The sequence below is a fragment of the Papio anubis genome, chromosome 9 (genome assembly GCF_008728515.1).
Source record: "Papio anubis isolate 15944 chromosome 9, Panubis1.0, whole genome shotgun sequence".
Classification (NCBI taxonomy): domain Eukaryota; kingdom Metazoa; phylum Chordata; class Mammalia; order Primates; family Cercopithecidae; genus Papio; species Papio anubis.
Genome location: NC_044984.1, coordinates 94953950 through 94971239, shown reverse-complemented (window position 1 = coordinate 94971239; position 17290 = coordinate 94953950). Strand labels below are relative to the sequence as shown.

General features: G+C 40.7%; 1 protein-coding gene and 1 pseudogene across 5 annotated transcripts in view; both read right to left on the bottom strand.

The window, feature by feature from the left end:
• GAS2L3 (growth arrest specific 2 like 3) overlaps window positions 1–8727 on the bottom strand; it is a 53824-nt gene extending 45097 nt beyond the window's left edge. The window contains exons 1-2 of one of the 4 annotated variants that reach the window (XM_031650695.1): window positions 8608–8710; window positions 13–59 (exon numbers count right to left, since the gene is read on the bottom strand). The gene's annotated coding sequence lies outside the window, so the exon portion shown is untranslated. Of the gene's footprint in view, window positions 1–12; window positions 60–8607 lie in introns of all 4 variants that reach the window. The other 3 variants (XM_031650696.1, XM_031650697.1, XM_031650694.1) reach the window with 3 other exon arrangements.
• LOC103876007 lies at window positions 1862–6681 on the bottom strand (annotated as a pseudogene). The gene has a single exon (XR_004176175.1). The product of XR_004176175.1 is annotated as a phosphatidylinositol N-acetylglucosaminyltransferase subunit A pseudogene (transcript).
• Window positions 8728–17290: the final 8563 nt, after the last annotated feature.

The following is a 17290-nucleotide window of genomic DNA, read 5'->3' as shown; positions in this document are numbered from 1 at the left end:
TTTACTGCTTACACAAAGCCTGTTTGGTGGTCTCTTCACATGGACACGTGTGACAGTATCTAGGAAAGTTGAAAATTAAGATTTATGTAAAATAAATTTACTTCCATTTGTTTTCTTTTAAAAAAAAAAAGATTTTAATTTGCAAGTTATATATTTTACATGCAAAGGCAGCTAACTTTAAATCTCATTTCCATCTCAAATAAATGACAATTTAAGAATTAAATGACAATTTTTAAAAATTAAGCAAAAAATAAGGAAAAAACGGTGGTGTGCCTTTAAAACCTGTTGAGTAGAATAAATAAAAACCAAATGTTATAGTTTCTCACTTTACCATGAATATTAGGAGTGTTATTTCATGTTTATATGTGAGTTCCTATGCATAAAAATCTCAGTAAGACTGAATGATTTAGATCAGTCTATTTTTCTCCAACAAAAGAACTCCTTAACTTCTAGATATTAAAAACTGCATTCTTGCTTTTGCATTTTACTGCAAACAAAACACAAATATATTTCATTTTATATCAGTACAACCAGTTAATAGACATGTTACTTTTTAAAAAGTAGTAAGTTTTGTGAATTTTGTCATTTTTTAAAATCCTACACAGAACCACAATACTGACGGAATCTATCTAGTGCACCCACAAGTGCCTCCTTGTTTTGATTTCACAGTCCTTTTCTCACAAAAACCTTAAAAGTTCAAAGAATAATACACACCATGTGGACAGTCTGGGGTTAAAAAACCCATGGCTCTGGGCAACAACAATTACAGTTAATAATATCCACCCACAAAGACTGTGTTCTTAAAACTTTCAGACTTGGTTTGCTGTAAATAAAACATTATGAAATAAAGTCTTTTGCACACTGACAACACTTATCAGACATCAGCAAGGCCACAGCAAAGGAGAGTGACTTACATTAAAAGGACAGGGTAGCAGCTGGTTTTGGGATGGCACACCACATACATTCTGCTCAGAAAACACGAAGGCTTTTACAGAAAACTTAATTATGGAGGGTTTCTCTGCACTATCAACAGTGATATCAGTCCCTAGTATTTAAAAAGCAAAAAATATCTTCATAAACACAACTGAAGATGAAGGCTCTACCTAGAAGAATGCATAGAACAGAACCAAAGAAGTACTAGTGGTGTGTCGGTGATTTTTTTCCTGGCATTAACTGGCATGAGCATTTTTGGCATGTTGGATATTTATCTTATATCAACCATAACTAGGATGAAGTAAGCCATTTGAATGATGAAGAGTGAATGCGCTTCTGGTCCTTAACGGCAGGAAGCATCTAGTTCAACATTCCACACACAGCAGGTGCTCAAAATGTGCTGGTAACTGATGGTATCTTACTCAAGGAATCTGTTAATTATATGTTAACAACTACTGAGTGAACCTAATAAATGTTTAAAGGCATGACTTAGATTTCTAATAAATGTATATAAACATGACTTAACATAGTTCATATAGTTGTTGTACTTCCCTAAAGAAAACTTGTAAACATCTAGTGAGTGTCTAACTAATGGTATAACATTAAAAACTGGCCCCAAAAAATGCCCAGGGAACGTTTGGCCCTTCAGCACCCAAAGCTCTCAAAATATAACATTAAAACATCTCTGCTGGCCGGGGGCGGTGGCTCACGCCTGTAATCCCAGCACTTTGGAAGGCCAAGGTGGGCAGATCACGAGGTCAGGAGATAGACACCATCCTGGCTAACACAGTGAAACCCCATCTCTACTAAAATTACAAAAAGTTAGCCCGGCATGGTGGCGTGTGCCTTTAGTCCCAGCTACTCCGGAGGCTGAGGCAGGAGAATGGCTGGAACCTGGGAGGCGGAGCTTGCAGTGAGCTGAGATCATGCCACTGCACTCCAGCCTGGGCGACAGAGCAAGAATCTGTGTCAAACAAAAACAAAAACAAAAAACAAAACACAAAACACAAAAAACATCTCTGCTACAGGGATTTCAGTAGTCTGAAAAATTTCATACCTGAATAGTTTAAATGTTCTCTGCTACATTTTAAATAAGTGCAAGGCTTCTATACTCAGGAATTGCCTAAGTTTTTATCTTTCCTCAAAAGAAAACATTGAATGACACAGAAGTAGAATCACTTACTAAATTAACTTATAAAAAACTAATAAAAAACAAAAGCCCCCCCAAAGCAAGGTTATTTTCCATAGTCTTAATACAACTATTACAAATGTTTAAAATCTTACAATGTAGGCTCTCTTCTACCTGGTTTTAGATATCTTAATATTCTCATCCCCTCTTTTACTGTGAGAACATGTATGAGTCCAGGCACCCCATGGCACAGCGGCATCTATTCCAGTATCAATGATAGAATCTGTAGTCATCCATCTCAAGAAAATAAGGAAGAGGAAGTTGAAAACAGCCTATAAAGCAAAGATGTAGCCTGTTACTGGTCCACAGTGAAAAGTAAGTCTGTCCAGTTGTTTGTCCATTGGCAACACAGATTCCACCGATACTCGGTCATATACTTTCTCAGTTCTCTCCACAACATTCCTCCAGGTGTAGAAAGTCTTTACTATGTTATGGATATTTTCTGGAGCCAGCAATGCCCCTGACTTCAGTTGGAAAATAGCTTTTTCCAATCCCTCACACAAAGATTTTACTGAAGTTTCTCATAAAATAGTAAGATTTTCTGGAAGCACCTCAGGAATTCCACCAACCCTGGTACTTACAACCTGTAAACCACAACTGGCTGCTTCCACAATCGCCATGTAGAATGCTTCAGTAAGGGAGGTATTAAGGAAAATATGTCCTTGAACCAAGACATTGCTAACATTCTTGTGTTCTAAAGCTCCCAAAAGATGCACCCTGTCGTGCAACTGGTATCTTTCTGGAACTTCTTGCAAAATGATTCTCCTTGGTCCCTCTCCTCCAATTATGAAATTTAAATCTGAACATTTCTGACAGAGTTTGGGTATTATAACACTAAGCAAATTGGTTCCTTTTCTGTAAACAAGTCTGCTGACAACAATAGTTACACTACCATGCCTTCTAAATGGGTCTGGAGTGAAGTCAGTAGGATCTACAGCATTAGGAATGACAGACAGTATTTCAGGAATCAGTGCTGCTCATAGTATGGTATTTTCCTTACCAGTATAAGAAACGCAAATGATATGGCTTATGTCACAAAGAGACACAGAAGTTTGTCTGTAAGCACTGAGCCGACCTTAGCAAATCCAGAAAGGGAATGGTCTGTGAAGACTGTTTGAAGCCGCATTGTCTTCGCATGGAAGAGAACATCATGGGTCATGGCAGAAAACGTGAATGGATTATTGTGACTCTCTCCTGAACAAATATGTACTTGAGCAATGGCAGACTGTGAAAGAGGGTCATGGCCATAGACTGGTTATACATGACTTTCAGAGGCAAGTAATAGACTTTGAGGTCATTAGTGAGGTAACTGATGCCTTTTCGATTTCCATAAGCATGAATCACAATTATAACCTTATTCCCTCTTCCAATCGGGCACTGACAGAGCTGGTAAATGTGGCTTTCCACACCTCCCATATTTGGGTAGAAAAAGTCAGATGCCATACATATATTATGGGTACGGGTTCTACGTGGGTAAAGACTTCCAGGGCTAACCCGAGAGAGTGTAGCTGAGGGAGGCTGGCCATGCCCACTTTCTCCTTTATATGCCATGCTGAGATGGTTTAGGCATCAGTTCTTAGAGCAACCCAGTTAAGAGATGTGTCCTCTATTACCAGCGAGTTCCATGGCCACCTGTGTCCAGACCTCCCGCGGCTGCCGCTAATACACATCCTAAGTGAAGAAAGGAAGATTTGCCAAGAGTGTCTGTCAGGACATTTGACCTAGAGAAAGTAATATGTATCCAAAATATGATATACAATTAGAAGACGCAGCAAACCTCATCTGTTGAAATAATGAAGAGCACCAGCTATATAAAGCATGCAAAAGAAAAAAAAAACTGATAGGTTAAACCTCCTGCAAGTGCTTTGTATTTACTATCATCCTCCTCCTCATCAAATGGTCCTGCCTTTGTACATCTATCATTCATCCATCCATTCATTCATTTATATGTTTACAGAGGCTGCCTGTGTTTACCATCTCAGGGAACACCATTAATATTCACTAAGTTACCAGGACATTCTTAATTCCCTCCTCTCTCCTACCTCCACCTGCTCCATCTTTTCTCAGCCAGAACTATGACCATATCGTTGCTTCTACCTCTAAATTTTCTTAATACCTACAGCCACTCCTCTAGTTCAAGCCACATCATCTTTCTCCAGGTTTACTGAAACAGTCACCTTTTCTCCAGCCTTGCAACCCTGTTCTTCATGAACCGCAGCCAGAGTGATTTTTCACAACTCTGATCCAAGGGCATTTTACTACTACCCTGCTTAAAACCCTCAATGGTTGTCCAGTGTTTTCAGGATAAAGACCAAACTCCTCAACCAAGCTAACAAAAGTTTGTAGGATCCCCACCAGCCCTGTCTCTTGACTCTTATACTTCAGCTTTAGTGAACTTTTTAAAGATCCTCCTGAGCACCATGCTTTCACCTCTAGGTCTTCGCACTTGCTGATCCATCTATGCTCTTCTTGCACCTCTTTTCCAGACTCACCCTTACCTGTCCAGATTCTATTCCTCCAAAGTCTTCCCTGAATCATCATCCCAATTTAGGGATATAGCAATATTACATGCTTCTATTTTGCTGCACTCTATACTTTTAAAAATAAGATCCTTAAGGTGGTTAACAGTCTTCATTTATTCTATGTCACTATAGAAATCAGAGTTAAAATTAGTACTAGAATTACTCCTAAATGCAATAGATGCTTCTATTGCAGATAAAGAGTTTTAAGAGAAAAATAAGTTTACAGTTTAATAAAACATTACATGCTATTTGAAAAATATAGACTTTGTTGAGAATCTTTTTTTATTTGAAATTTTCCTTTTGAAATGTTTGGCAGAGATCCAACCCGAATAACTTAATTTTATATTAGATATAATTTTTAGTTTGTCAAAAATTTTGTGGTATACAATTTTTTTAATGAACTTAAGATCAGTTTGCCTTTACACATGATAGATTAAAAGAATGTATGGGAACATACATAAACACTAACATAAAAAATAAAAAACTAAGAACAATATCTAACTATCCATTAACAGGGAACTGCTCAAATAACTCATGGGACATTCATACAGTAGACTAATTTAACCACTTCAAAGAATAAGATAGAGCTATAGGTACTGATATGAAAAGATGTGTACTTTCTTGTGCGAACAAAAGCAACCTGTATAACAGTATACGTAATGTTACTGGGATCACAGAGCTTTTCAAAATTATGTGTGTGTATAACAAAGAAGACATGCTGAACATAAAACCTTTTTTTCAACAGCTAACTATCTATATAAAGTGAGCCCTTCACCATAGCTAATATTATACTTTCTTAGAGAAACATTTATGTTGTATGACAGTAGGCAGAAATCTCTATGAGTCACCACTTCAGCAATACCCAGCACATGACTAATGGTCATAATACTATAAATTCTAGGATGCTTACAGAGGCAAAGATGACATTACATTTAGTAATCTGCTACATTTTATTACATGCTAGTTTTTTGGAAATTTGTAACACACTTATGAAATACATGGTGGCTTTCTGTTAACGAAAACACCCTACCTACTCTGTAACAATGTAATCAAATGAAAACACTTTGAGTTTTTAGGAGAAACACTAAAGAAATACAGTTATAATTATGGTCTGTATCTCATAAACATTACTTCTGAAGCATTTTTCTATGACAACTAAACTCTAATTAAAAATGAAGAAACTCAATGTGAGACAAATTGGCCAACAGACTCAAGTTTCCTATTCTCTCAGATTCTATGTCCACTGCATGATTCATTAGATATGTAAAGATATATCTAATATAATTCTATGTCCATTGCATGACTCATTAGATATGTAGTGGTATATCTAATGTCAAAGTATGAAAAGCAACAATAAGTAAAATACACACATTGCTGTAAGAAAGTAAAACATAAGAATACATATTAAGTTTAATCTCTTACTTTCCTCATCATCAACAGCAAGCTCTTCAGTAATCTACCCAAATAACTGAACCTTTCCTATTATCTACAAACTTAAATTGATAGCAAAAAAAATGGAAGAGTAGCTTAGTAAAAACATAGTGAATAAACAAAAATTAAATGAGAAATATAAATGAAGAGATACTACTTTTGAAATGACCAATTCTCCAAACATCATTTCTATTTATCAAATATAAATTAGGAACATCACTTCTGAAGTGGCCATTCTCCCAACATCAAAACTTCAAAATATCATTGGTTTTTTACTAATAGCATGCATTTTGTTGACACTATTCTTTTATCACATTTTGATTTACCATCACAAGTTATTTCTCGTTATTTTAAAATCCATAATGTATTCAAAATAAACCCATACCCACAGCAGAAATTAATCTCGGTCACACTGACGATCCAGTGCAGGAAAGTTACTTAATGTCAGGAATATAAAGGTGTGTAACACAGAAGAAAGCCTGCACTTAATTCCAGGTGAACCCTAGTAAGTGATTTCCCTTCTTTGAGCTTCAGTTTTGTCCCCTATAAAATAGAGATAACGGCCGGGCGCGGTGACTCATGCCTGTAATCCCAGCGCTTTGGGAGGCCGAGCCGGGCGGAGCACCAGGTCAAGATATAGAGACCATCCTGGCCAAGACGGTGAAACCCCGTGTCTACCAAAACACAAAAATTAGCTAGGCGTAGTGGCACACGCCTGTAGTCCAACTACTAGGGAGGCTGAGGCAGGAGAATTGCTTAAACCCGGGAGGCAGAGGTCGCAGTGAGCCGAGATCGCCACTGCACTCCAGCCTGGGCGACAAAGCAAAAAAAAAAAAAAAAAAAAAAGATATAACATGAACTACATTTTAGGATTACTAAGAGGTTTAACAATAAGTAAAGAACACAATACCTGGTATACAATGATGTGTTTGATAAATAGTAATCCACGTGTTTATGTGTCAGATACTGTTTTAAATGCTATACATGTATAATTTAGTCAACGAACAATAATTATCCCTATCTCTGGTACTGCCTTCACCTTCTACCTCTCCCCACCCTTTGGGAACAACTCAAAACTTTTTATCCAAGTTAAACAGCAGAGAAATAATAATAACTATGTATCACGCACTGTGCTAAATTAGTTACGTGGAATTTCATTTAATCCTTACAACAACCCTCTCATTAATAAAGCAGGAACTATTATTAACTTTATTTCACTGACTAGGAAATTTAGGCTTAGACGGATTAAATAATGTGTCTAAGGTTAGATATCCAATAAAGTCTGATTTCAGAGCCCCCATGCTTAGCAACTCTGTCACATTAAAAAAAAAAATTACTAATGTCATATAGCAAACACCTACTGTTCAATGACAGTTGGTTTCTAATGAGATTTTGAAACAGATGAGTCAGACAACAGGTATCAGGATCTACACCAGATCAGCAGAGTTTCCATTTCTGTCATTTGAAACAATTCCAATCTGTTCCCAAAGGGGATCTGAGGTGGTGAGAATTTCAATTTCTAATCATTTAAGTGCCAAGATAGGTGATCAGATAGCGATTCACAAAGTGGTTTTTTTGTTTTGTTTTGTTTTGTTGTTTTTTGTTTTTTTTGCTCTCCACACAAGCGAAGCAAAACCCAGGCTCTGACCTAAACTGGGTTTGCAAAAAATTACCTCTTAGTAACGACTGGGGATCAGCTATTCCACCACGCCATGCCACAAAGCACTCTAAATTTACAACATTCAATCCCTCGGTGTGAAAAGATTAGGAAAGGAAGCAGGGGTGACTGCATAGAGGAGCACGCCCTCCAGAACTTTCCTCTGACTTCCAAGGCACTCTACAAGCCTTCCCTTTCTTTTGTCAGCCTCTCCCCGGGCAGTCCTCCAAACTGAGGGTTGTGGGCGGAAGGCATCGTGCAGGGTCTCCAGCTCTATTCCCCAGTTCCGCACATGTGGGCGTTCTAGACCCCGCATGGACTGGGAGAAAAAATAGGGAAGAGCCTATAAACCTTGCTAGAGGGCAAGAATAACTATCTCTTTCTCTTTGCAGGGCCAGAGAGTTCATCAATTCTTTTCGAGGGTGATGAGCTGAAAAAAAGCGACCCTCTAAGTGCAAGGCGCTTAGGGATGAGGGTGCCCCTGGACACCCTACAGTAGCTTCAGGCTCTGATACCGCTCTGGATTTAAAGCAGGGCGGGTAGTGGCTGGATCCCTCCTTCCCAGCCGAGTTCGCCCACACCAGCAGCCCCAACCGCCCCGCACACCTGTCGCCCCTCTCTCCGCACTTGGGTGGACAGGTGAAGGCAAGCGCAACTTCACTTTGACGGCCCCAGGGGCCAATCAGAGCACGCGACTGCCGCAGCCAGGCAGTCGCAGAGCGTCCTGGCTCCCGCAGCCCGGGGACCCAACAGACCTCCGCTTCGGGGCCTCAGAGCGCTGGGGGCTCCTGGAATCCTCAGGCTGAGCGCGGAGGCCCCGAGATAGCGAGTAAAAGTTCGCGAGGGAAAGAGAAGGCAAACAGGGAAGTACTCACCAGGCGCAGGAGGGTCACTTCTCCCACCAGGGCAACAACTCGGCTCAATCCGTGCGGGGCGGATACGCCCCTAACCAACCGCTGCCGCCGCCGCCGCTGCCTGGGCCTCCGGGTCAGTAGCCGCTCGCCGCCGCCTGTTTCGAAGGGACCAATCATAAGGCGGGGGGCGTGGTCTGAGGCCCCGCCCCCGGGCCGCAGGAAAGCACGCGACCGGAGAGCGCTCGCCTGTCAGCGCCTCCAGCGCTGCGCCTCTGGGCGTCTCGGAGCCTGGGTGGCCACGTCCCTCTGTCCACTGAAAGGCGAAGTGGTTCAGTCCGAGCAGGTTCTCCGATCTGGCCCCTCAGCGACAGCCAGATCGAAAGGCACAGCCCCTCCCGTTGTTTCCACAGGCCTGAGAGGTGAATGAACCTCGCCTCTAAGAATTGCTTCTGAGCGTCCTGGAATGTTGCGGTGCAGCTGAAGGCGCTTCCCTGAGTTTTATCCTGATCTGTTAAGAGCCGCTCCCAAACCCACATCCACTCGGAAGCTGGCTGGCCTGGCGCCACGGTTTCCAGACACAGCCTGGAACCCAGCAGGAATGGGGGTCCTTTCCCTGAGTTTTATCCTGATCTGTTAAGAGCCGCTCCCAAACCCACATCCACTCGGAAGCTGGCTGGCCTGGCGCCACGGTTTCCAGACACAGCCTGGAACCCAGCAGGAATGGGGGTCCTCAGCAGAAATCTTTCAGAGAGAGGCCCCTCTTCTCAGGTGTGGAGGGATGAGGAGGAATCCTGTAGCCCCAAGTCACAAAAGGAGGATGTTGGCTCTTCAGCAAACACGGGAGCCTGAAAAAAAAACAAAAAACAAAAAACAACAACTTCAACGTCAGGGATGTTTACTAGCTCCCAGGGTTGAAATAAAGCCGAGATGGCCGGGCGCGGTGGCTCAAGCCTGTAATCCCAGCTCTTTGGTAGGCCGAGACGGGCGGATCACGAGGTCAGGAGATCGAGACCATCCTGGCTAACACGGTGAAACCCCGTCTCTACTAAAAAAAACTACAAAAAACTAGCCGGGCGAGGTGGCGGACGCCTGTAGTCCCAGCTACTCGGGAGGCTGAGGCAGGAGAATGGCGTAAACCCGGGAGGCGGAGCTTGCAGTGAGCTGAGATCCGGCCACTGCACTCCAGCCTGGGCAACAGAGCGAGACTCCATCTCAAAAAAAAAAAAAAGAAAAGAAAAAGAAATAAAGCTGAGACTAGACATCAACCTAACAACGTAACAATCCCAAGTCGGTTATATCTGTAAATGTGGCTTGTTTCATAGCAAAAATAAATAAATTTTTTAAAAATCACTGGCTTTGTCCCTGAGGCCTGTGTTGCAATCCAGGCCCTTCTTTTTTTTTTTTTTTTTTTTTTTTTTGAGATAGGGTCTTGCCCTGTCACCCAGGCAGGAGTACGGTGGCAGGATCTCGGCTCACTGCAGCCTTGATATCACGGACTCAAGCGATCCTCCCACCTCAGCCTCCAGAGTAGCTGGGATTACAGGCATGTGCCACCACACCAGGCTAATTCTTGTGTTTTTTGTAGAAATGGGTTTTTGCCATGTTACCCAGACTGGTCTTGAACTCCTGAGCTCCAGTGATCCTCCCACTTTGGCCTCCCAAAGTGCTGGGATTACAGGCATGAGCCACCTCACCTGGCCCTATTCACTCTTTTAACCTTCCTCAAATCACGTCTCCTCTCTGGGCCTCAGGTCTCCATCTGTGAAGGGTGGGCACTGAACTGGAATGACACCTCTCTCTAGCATTTATTCCTTCCTTCACTCGACAAAACAATGAGATGTACTGTTGCTTGCTAAAGAAACTGAAATGAAAACAGCCTTAGGCTTCAAAGTGCTCAGCAGTGTGGTAAAGGCCAAATGGAAGTCTGTGGAGGTCTGTGAGAGAAGGAACCCCTAACAGTCTTGGAGGGTGATGATGGCAGAGGTTTGAAAGGAGCTAAATTTTGAAAGATGAATTAAGACTCTGCCAGGAGGGAGGGGTAACTGGGAATAAGAATTAATTTCCAGGCAGAGAGAGCAACAAAGACAAGGTTCCAGAGATGAGAGCACATGAAATGTTCTGGGAATACTCATTTTGAATGACTAAAGTCTGCAGATTGGGAGACAGATCAGGTGGGAGAAGTAGGCACAGATGAAAGGCCTGGTAGATGCTGAGGAATTAAGTTTCTTTCCCACAGGCAGTTGGGATGATTATAAGGAAGGACTGGTAGGAACAGATTTGTGTTTTAGGGGAAAAAAATTTTTTTTCAAAGATGTTTGAAGACGGTAGTAAGACAGGTAGCAATCTCTTAAATTAAAAGATGACGGTTACCTAATTTAGAAGGGATGGTGAGGAAGAGGTATCTGGTGATACCTAAGAAGCTGACTCATCTGGACTTAGTTATTATGTGATTGATGATGGTACCAATCTAAAGAATACAAGGAAAACAAGCTGTGGGGGAAAATAATGCATTTTGGCCTGGAGTGTGTTCAGTTTGAAGTGTGAGAGGAGTGTGCAAGTGGAGATGTTCAGAAGATTGTTGGAAAATTAGACCTGACACTGTTTAAATTGATCTGTGTAGGAGATATAGATTTGAGAAGTAAATTCAACAAATATTATTTTACACATCTTCTGTGTCAGGCTCTATTCTAAGCACAAGGAATGCTACCTGACACTGTTTAAATTGATCTGTGTAGGAGATATAGATTTGAGAAGTAAATTCAACAAATATTATTTTACACATCTTCTGTGTCAGGCTCTATTCTAAGCACAAGGAATCCTACTGTCATGGAGCTTACATTCTGGGGTAGACGGGTGAGTGAAGATGGTAACTAGGAGTTGACATTTAAGTGGTAAATGAACCTGAAACCAGATAGTGGTTGCCCCTTTTGAAATTGACTCAATAGTCCCAACCATAGAAATTGACCCTTCTGTTCTTAAAACTTAAAACTTACATTTGTTTTATCTGCATTCCTTCCTTAGGAAAGGATCCCTAGACCTCTCAAAAAGTATCAAAGAACTGAAACTCAACAGATCATCTCAGCCAGACAATGAAAGCCTGGCCCCTCATTCACCCTCATTGCTTCCTTACCCCTCTCTAGTTCCTTTTTTCTCACACATTGCTACATTTCTTCCCTGCTATATAACGGCCTAATTTTAGTGGTCAGGAAGACGGATTTGAGACTGATCTCCCATCTTTTCAGCTGCAGCACCTGATTAAAACCTTCTTCCTTGGCAGTACTTGTCGTCTCAGTCATTGGCTTTCTGTGCTGCAAGCAGCAGGACCTAGACCAAACTCCTGGTGTTTCAGTAACACTTTTAATATTAAAATCAATCCCACAACACTTTGCTGCTCACATCACCAAAACAGATAGATATTTACAGGACCTATTTTTCAAATCTATGTTTCATAGTGTTTCTGTTTAAAACCAAAGGGCAGTTTGTATACCACCTCATTCAACCAAATTTTGAGTTGAATTAAAGTATTACATTGGATTTCTTGAACCCTAACATCAAAATATGGGCATTGCTCTACAGAAACTTAAGAAAAAAATGTGTTATACAGCTCTTGTTTAATGAGTCGTTAGCTGTCAACTTTTTATTTTTATTATATGCATACTATGTATCTAAATATTTGAATAGCATTTATTAAAACATGAAACTATGCTATATGATATGTACACAAATTCTCTGCCTCATACACACACACACATAAACACACACTACTTAATATTTCTAAACCCTTTACTAAAATCTTGTCAGCAGTGCATTTTTATGATAACTTGCTTTTTATTCTATTTTGTCTTTGTAACTTCTCTACCTTATAAAACTATAAGGACAGAGTAGTGGCAAGTGAATCCTGAGTCAGGAAATCTGTGCAAAACACTTTTCTCTAAGGCCACATCCTTCACTGGTTAAGTGTGGGGATTAGGGGAGGAGTTTCCCTCCAAATTATTATTATTATTATTATTATTATTATTATTATTTTGAGACAGTCTCCCTCTGTTGCCCAGGCTGGAGTGCAGTGGCGCAATCTTGGCTCACTGCAAGCTCCACCTCCCGGGTTCACACCATTCTCCTGCCTCAGCCTCCCGAGTAGCTGGGACTACAGGCGCCTGCCAGCATGCCTGGCTAAATTTTTTTTTTTTTTTTTTTTTTTTAATAGAGGCAGGGTTTCGCCGTGTTAGCCAGGGTGGTCTCGATCTCCTGACCTTGTGATCTGCCTGCCTTGGCCTCCCAAAGTGCTGGGATTATAGGCGTGAGCCACCATGCCTGGCCTTGCCTCTATATTATTTTAATTCTTGTTTCTTTTCTCCTCTGTATTGTGTGTGTGTGTGTGTGTGTGTGTGTGTGTGTGTGTGTATCTATCTATCTATCTCCTTACGTTTACATTAATTCCCAGCTGGTACCCAACTATCTAAGTACACTTACCATTTACCTATCTTGATTTAAAAACTGTAATTAGTAATTAAGGGTTTCATCTAATGAGCTGCAATCTACTTTCAAGTGTAGGCTTTCTAATAGGTGGTTAGGTTAATAACCATGTTTTAGAGGTTGTATCTTTACATGAAATTGGCATAATTGTAGAATGCAAAACAAGACTCACCAGTTTGACTTTCCAATTGTAGAGATGTGCCCCACTTTTAAAGAAAGCACCATGTTTGGAAATCTAAATTTTAAAAGGTATTACATTAGGAATAATCATTCATCTGCCATAAAGGTATACAGAATACAGAAGGGTCTGTGATAACCAAATAACCATTGGGTATTGAACTATGATTTGGCCTTTTCACAGCCATGCAAGAATGCTTCTATTGCTTAAAATACACTGTAATTTAAATACACTGAAGACTTTTTTAAAAATTTGATTGGTTTATTAGTTGTTTTGTCCTGCATTTTCTTGTTTTAGAAATGTTTTTAATTCTGACATTATTGAATGTCAATCTATGGATTGTGCCTTGTGTAAAGTACTGGATGAAATATTTGGGCAATAGAGGTATTTATTCACAATTAATTAAACTATCTGTTCAGCAGATAATCTGTTGAGAGCCAACTATTCTAAAAATACTAAGCTCTATCTTAGAAGAATGCTACTGATTTCTGTTAACAAATAATATGTATAAATGATTCAATTATATGAAATTTTATAATAAGTTACGGTTAATACTAAAATGGTGTGTTAAATTTATATAGTGGATTGAATAGTGCCACCCAAAATTCATGTTCGTCCAGAGCCTCAGAATGTGACCTTATTTGGAAATACAGTCTTTGCAGGGATAATTAAGGTAAGGATTGAAATGAGATCATATTGGACTAGAGTGGGTTCCAAATCCAATGAGAGTGTTTTTACAAGAGACAGAAAAGGACAGAGAGAGAGAAAGTCCATATGAAGACAGAGGCAGAGCTTAGGGCTTTGCTGCCACAAGTCAAGCAATGCTAGGAGCCATCAGAAGCCAGAAGAGGCAAGGAACGATTCTCTCCTAGAGCCTTTGGAGGGAGTTTGGTCTGCTGACACCTTGATTTTGTACTTCTGGCCTCCAGAAACTTGAAATAACATAAATGTCTATTGTTTTCAGCTTTCAAATTTGTGGCAATTTGTTAAGAGTACCCCTAAGAAACGAATACAATCTATATCTGGAGAGAGATGTAAAAATCTAACAGCCTAGCAAGAACGATTACATTGAGCTACACTCCCTCTCCTACAGTTCATCTATAAGACATCTTCACAAATATTAGCATTGTAGCCACGCCAGGCTCTTAAAGAGCACATGTTATTTCTAAATGGCTTACTGTTCAAGTATCATGAAGTTTCTATCACATTTAGTTATATTTGATAGCAAAAAAAAAAAAAAAATCCTCAAATTCACTTAAGAAAAAAAGGGCAGGTATTGGCTCGTGTAATTAAAATCCCAGGATAGAACGCTCTAAGTTTAGGTACAGCTTGATCTAAGATTTTAGATAATGTCACCAAAATCCAGTCTCTACTGGCTTTGGTTTTCATGTTGACTTTATTCTCAGGTTCCTCCTGGTTATATGATGGTTTCCAGAAATTCTAGTTCTTCATTCTCTTAGGTTTGAGTCTAACTAAAAAAAGGTGAGTCATTCGATACAGTTCTCAAGTCAGAAGACACAAACCATTATAGGTGCATCAAAAAGCAGGAACTTAACACAGACTTGGTTTTGCAAAACAGTTGAGAAGGTAAACAGGAGCAGGTAAGACAACTCAGAGATTAGCAATAGTAGGAAGCCACTGTAATTCTAGGGTTTGGAGTTCAAAAGATGAGTTTAGAAACCAGGGCCATCAGCACTGGGGTGGGGGGAGTTTCCCAGTGGGACTGGGAACCATGTAGGAGATGCAATCTTTACCAGAGATGCAATCTGGGGCAAAGAGAGTGAGGGAGAAATATCCTGGCTTTTCCCTTCTCATCCTCCAGTCTCCCATCAATACCTTCCATTGATTGAACCTGGCCAAAGCCAGTTAACAGAGAAACCTATAAAATGTAGCCGGTCAGGGGTTAGCCCTCCCTCCCTAGATGAACGGAGAAGGGAAGGAAGGGAACAGATCTGAACACAAATAGGATATATTAGCTAGACTGTTGCTATGATAATGCTGTATAACAAACAACTCCCAACTTTCAGTGGCTTACAGTAGTAAACATTGATTTTTCTTGTTTGTCGATCTGCATGTTAGCTCATGGTTGAGAGGAGGGATGCTGCTTCAAGCTGTAAGTTGAGTTTAGGTGTGCTCCTTCTGTCTCTCATTCTGAGACTTGCAACTATCCAGGGCATTCCCTTTTCATGGAAGATAGCGGAAGTGCAAGAGCAGCAGCAGAAACATGGGATGTCTCTTAAGGCCATAGCTCGAAACTGACACTCTCACTTCCACCCACATTCCATTGCCAAAAGCAAGCCACAAAGACAAGCTCAACATCAGTGGGTGGGGAAGTATGTTCTGCCTACTCCTGTAAGAGGCACTGCAAATTCACGAGTCAAATAACCTGACCAGACAATTCTACTACAGGGAGAGAGTGAAGAATTTGGAACAATTAATACACACACACACACACACACACACACACACACAGAGGCATGTAACTGACACTGCCTTCCTCCTAAAAATACTTCCAGCAATATATCTCATTTTATTTAAACAAGTCACCTGCCCAATTCTAAACCAATGACTGTGACCTAAGATACATGATATTCTGATTAGCTATGCTTGAGTCACATTCCAACTCAGGAGCTGGGGGTGGAATCAACTCCACTTACAACATATGGACTAAGAGACGGAAGAGGGTGGTTCCCCTGCAGAAATCAGAGTACTCTTACAGAAGTAAAGGCAGTGGATTCTGAGTGTCCAACAAATAAGTCAGCTAACACCCAAATGTGATATGTGATAGTGTACTAAATTTATTATTTTACATAAGGAAAAAAGAATAAATTGTAAGTTTGTAAAAATCTGGGGAAAAGTAAAATTCTGCTGCTATAGGATCAATGAGTGAAATCAGTTTCTCATTCTGAACAACAAACAAAGAAAACAAAATTTCAAAAACAGTTACTCATATCCAGTATTTGGATTCATTAATAAAATGACTGTCCACAATGTTGTTATGAACTAGAAAACCACCACCATGAGAATTATGCTGAAGCTAGATGCTAGATCAGGTCAAGAGAGAGTACTCTGTAGGAGTCATATTTTCTTGGGAAATGCTATGGTCTGAATATTTGTGTCCCCCCAAAATTCATATGTTGAAATCCTAACCCCTAAATTGATAGTATTAGGAGGTAGGGCCTTTGAGAGGTGATAAGGCCATGAAGGTGAAGCCTCATGACTGGGATTAGTGCCCTTATAAAAGAGACCGAAGAGAGCTAGCTAATGCCTTCCACCATGTCAGGGCACATCTAGAAGATGCCATCTAGGAACCAGGAAGTCCTCGCCAGACATTGAATCTGCCAGTGCCTTAATCTTGGACTTCGTGGAGCTGTAAGGAATCAATTCCTGTTGTTTATAAGCTACCCAATTTACGGTATATTTTTACAGCAGCCTGAATGAACTAAGACCGGATGGGAGAGAGCAGGGTTTCTAAACCTCAGCACTGTTAACATTTTGGGCCACATAATTGCTGAGGGAGGCTATTCTGTGCATTGTAGGAAGCTTATCATCATCACTAGCTCCTACCCACTAGAGGCCAGTAGCACCTCTACCTCCAAGTTATGAAAACCAAAAGTGTCTCCAGACATTGCCAAATGTCCCACTGCGACACAAAATCACCCCTACTCGGGACCTGGGGTGGAAGGGAAAAGGGAGAAAACAAGCAAACCCCTTTCTTTCCCCCATCTCTATACTTTCTTTCTCATTTGGTGTAAGAGAAGATAGACCTCTGCGGAGTGCATTTTATTTGGAAACCTAGAATATAGGTAGGGCAGGAGACAAAACCGGTAGGATCATATAGTAGGGCGGCGGGGAGGTCTCCATAGCCAGCTGCTCTCCCAAGGAGCTCTGGGTCTCTGCTCAAGTCAATGGGAAATCAAATGGGATGGGGAACATGTAACCAGATTTGCATTTTAGAAAAAAAAAATCACTCTACTAGTGTGGAAAATGACCCATAAAAGTGCATATCAGAGCAAGGGACATACTTCTCTTTCATAGCACTTAAAATTTGTA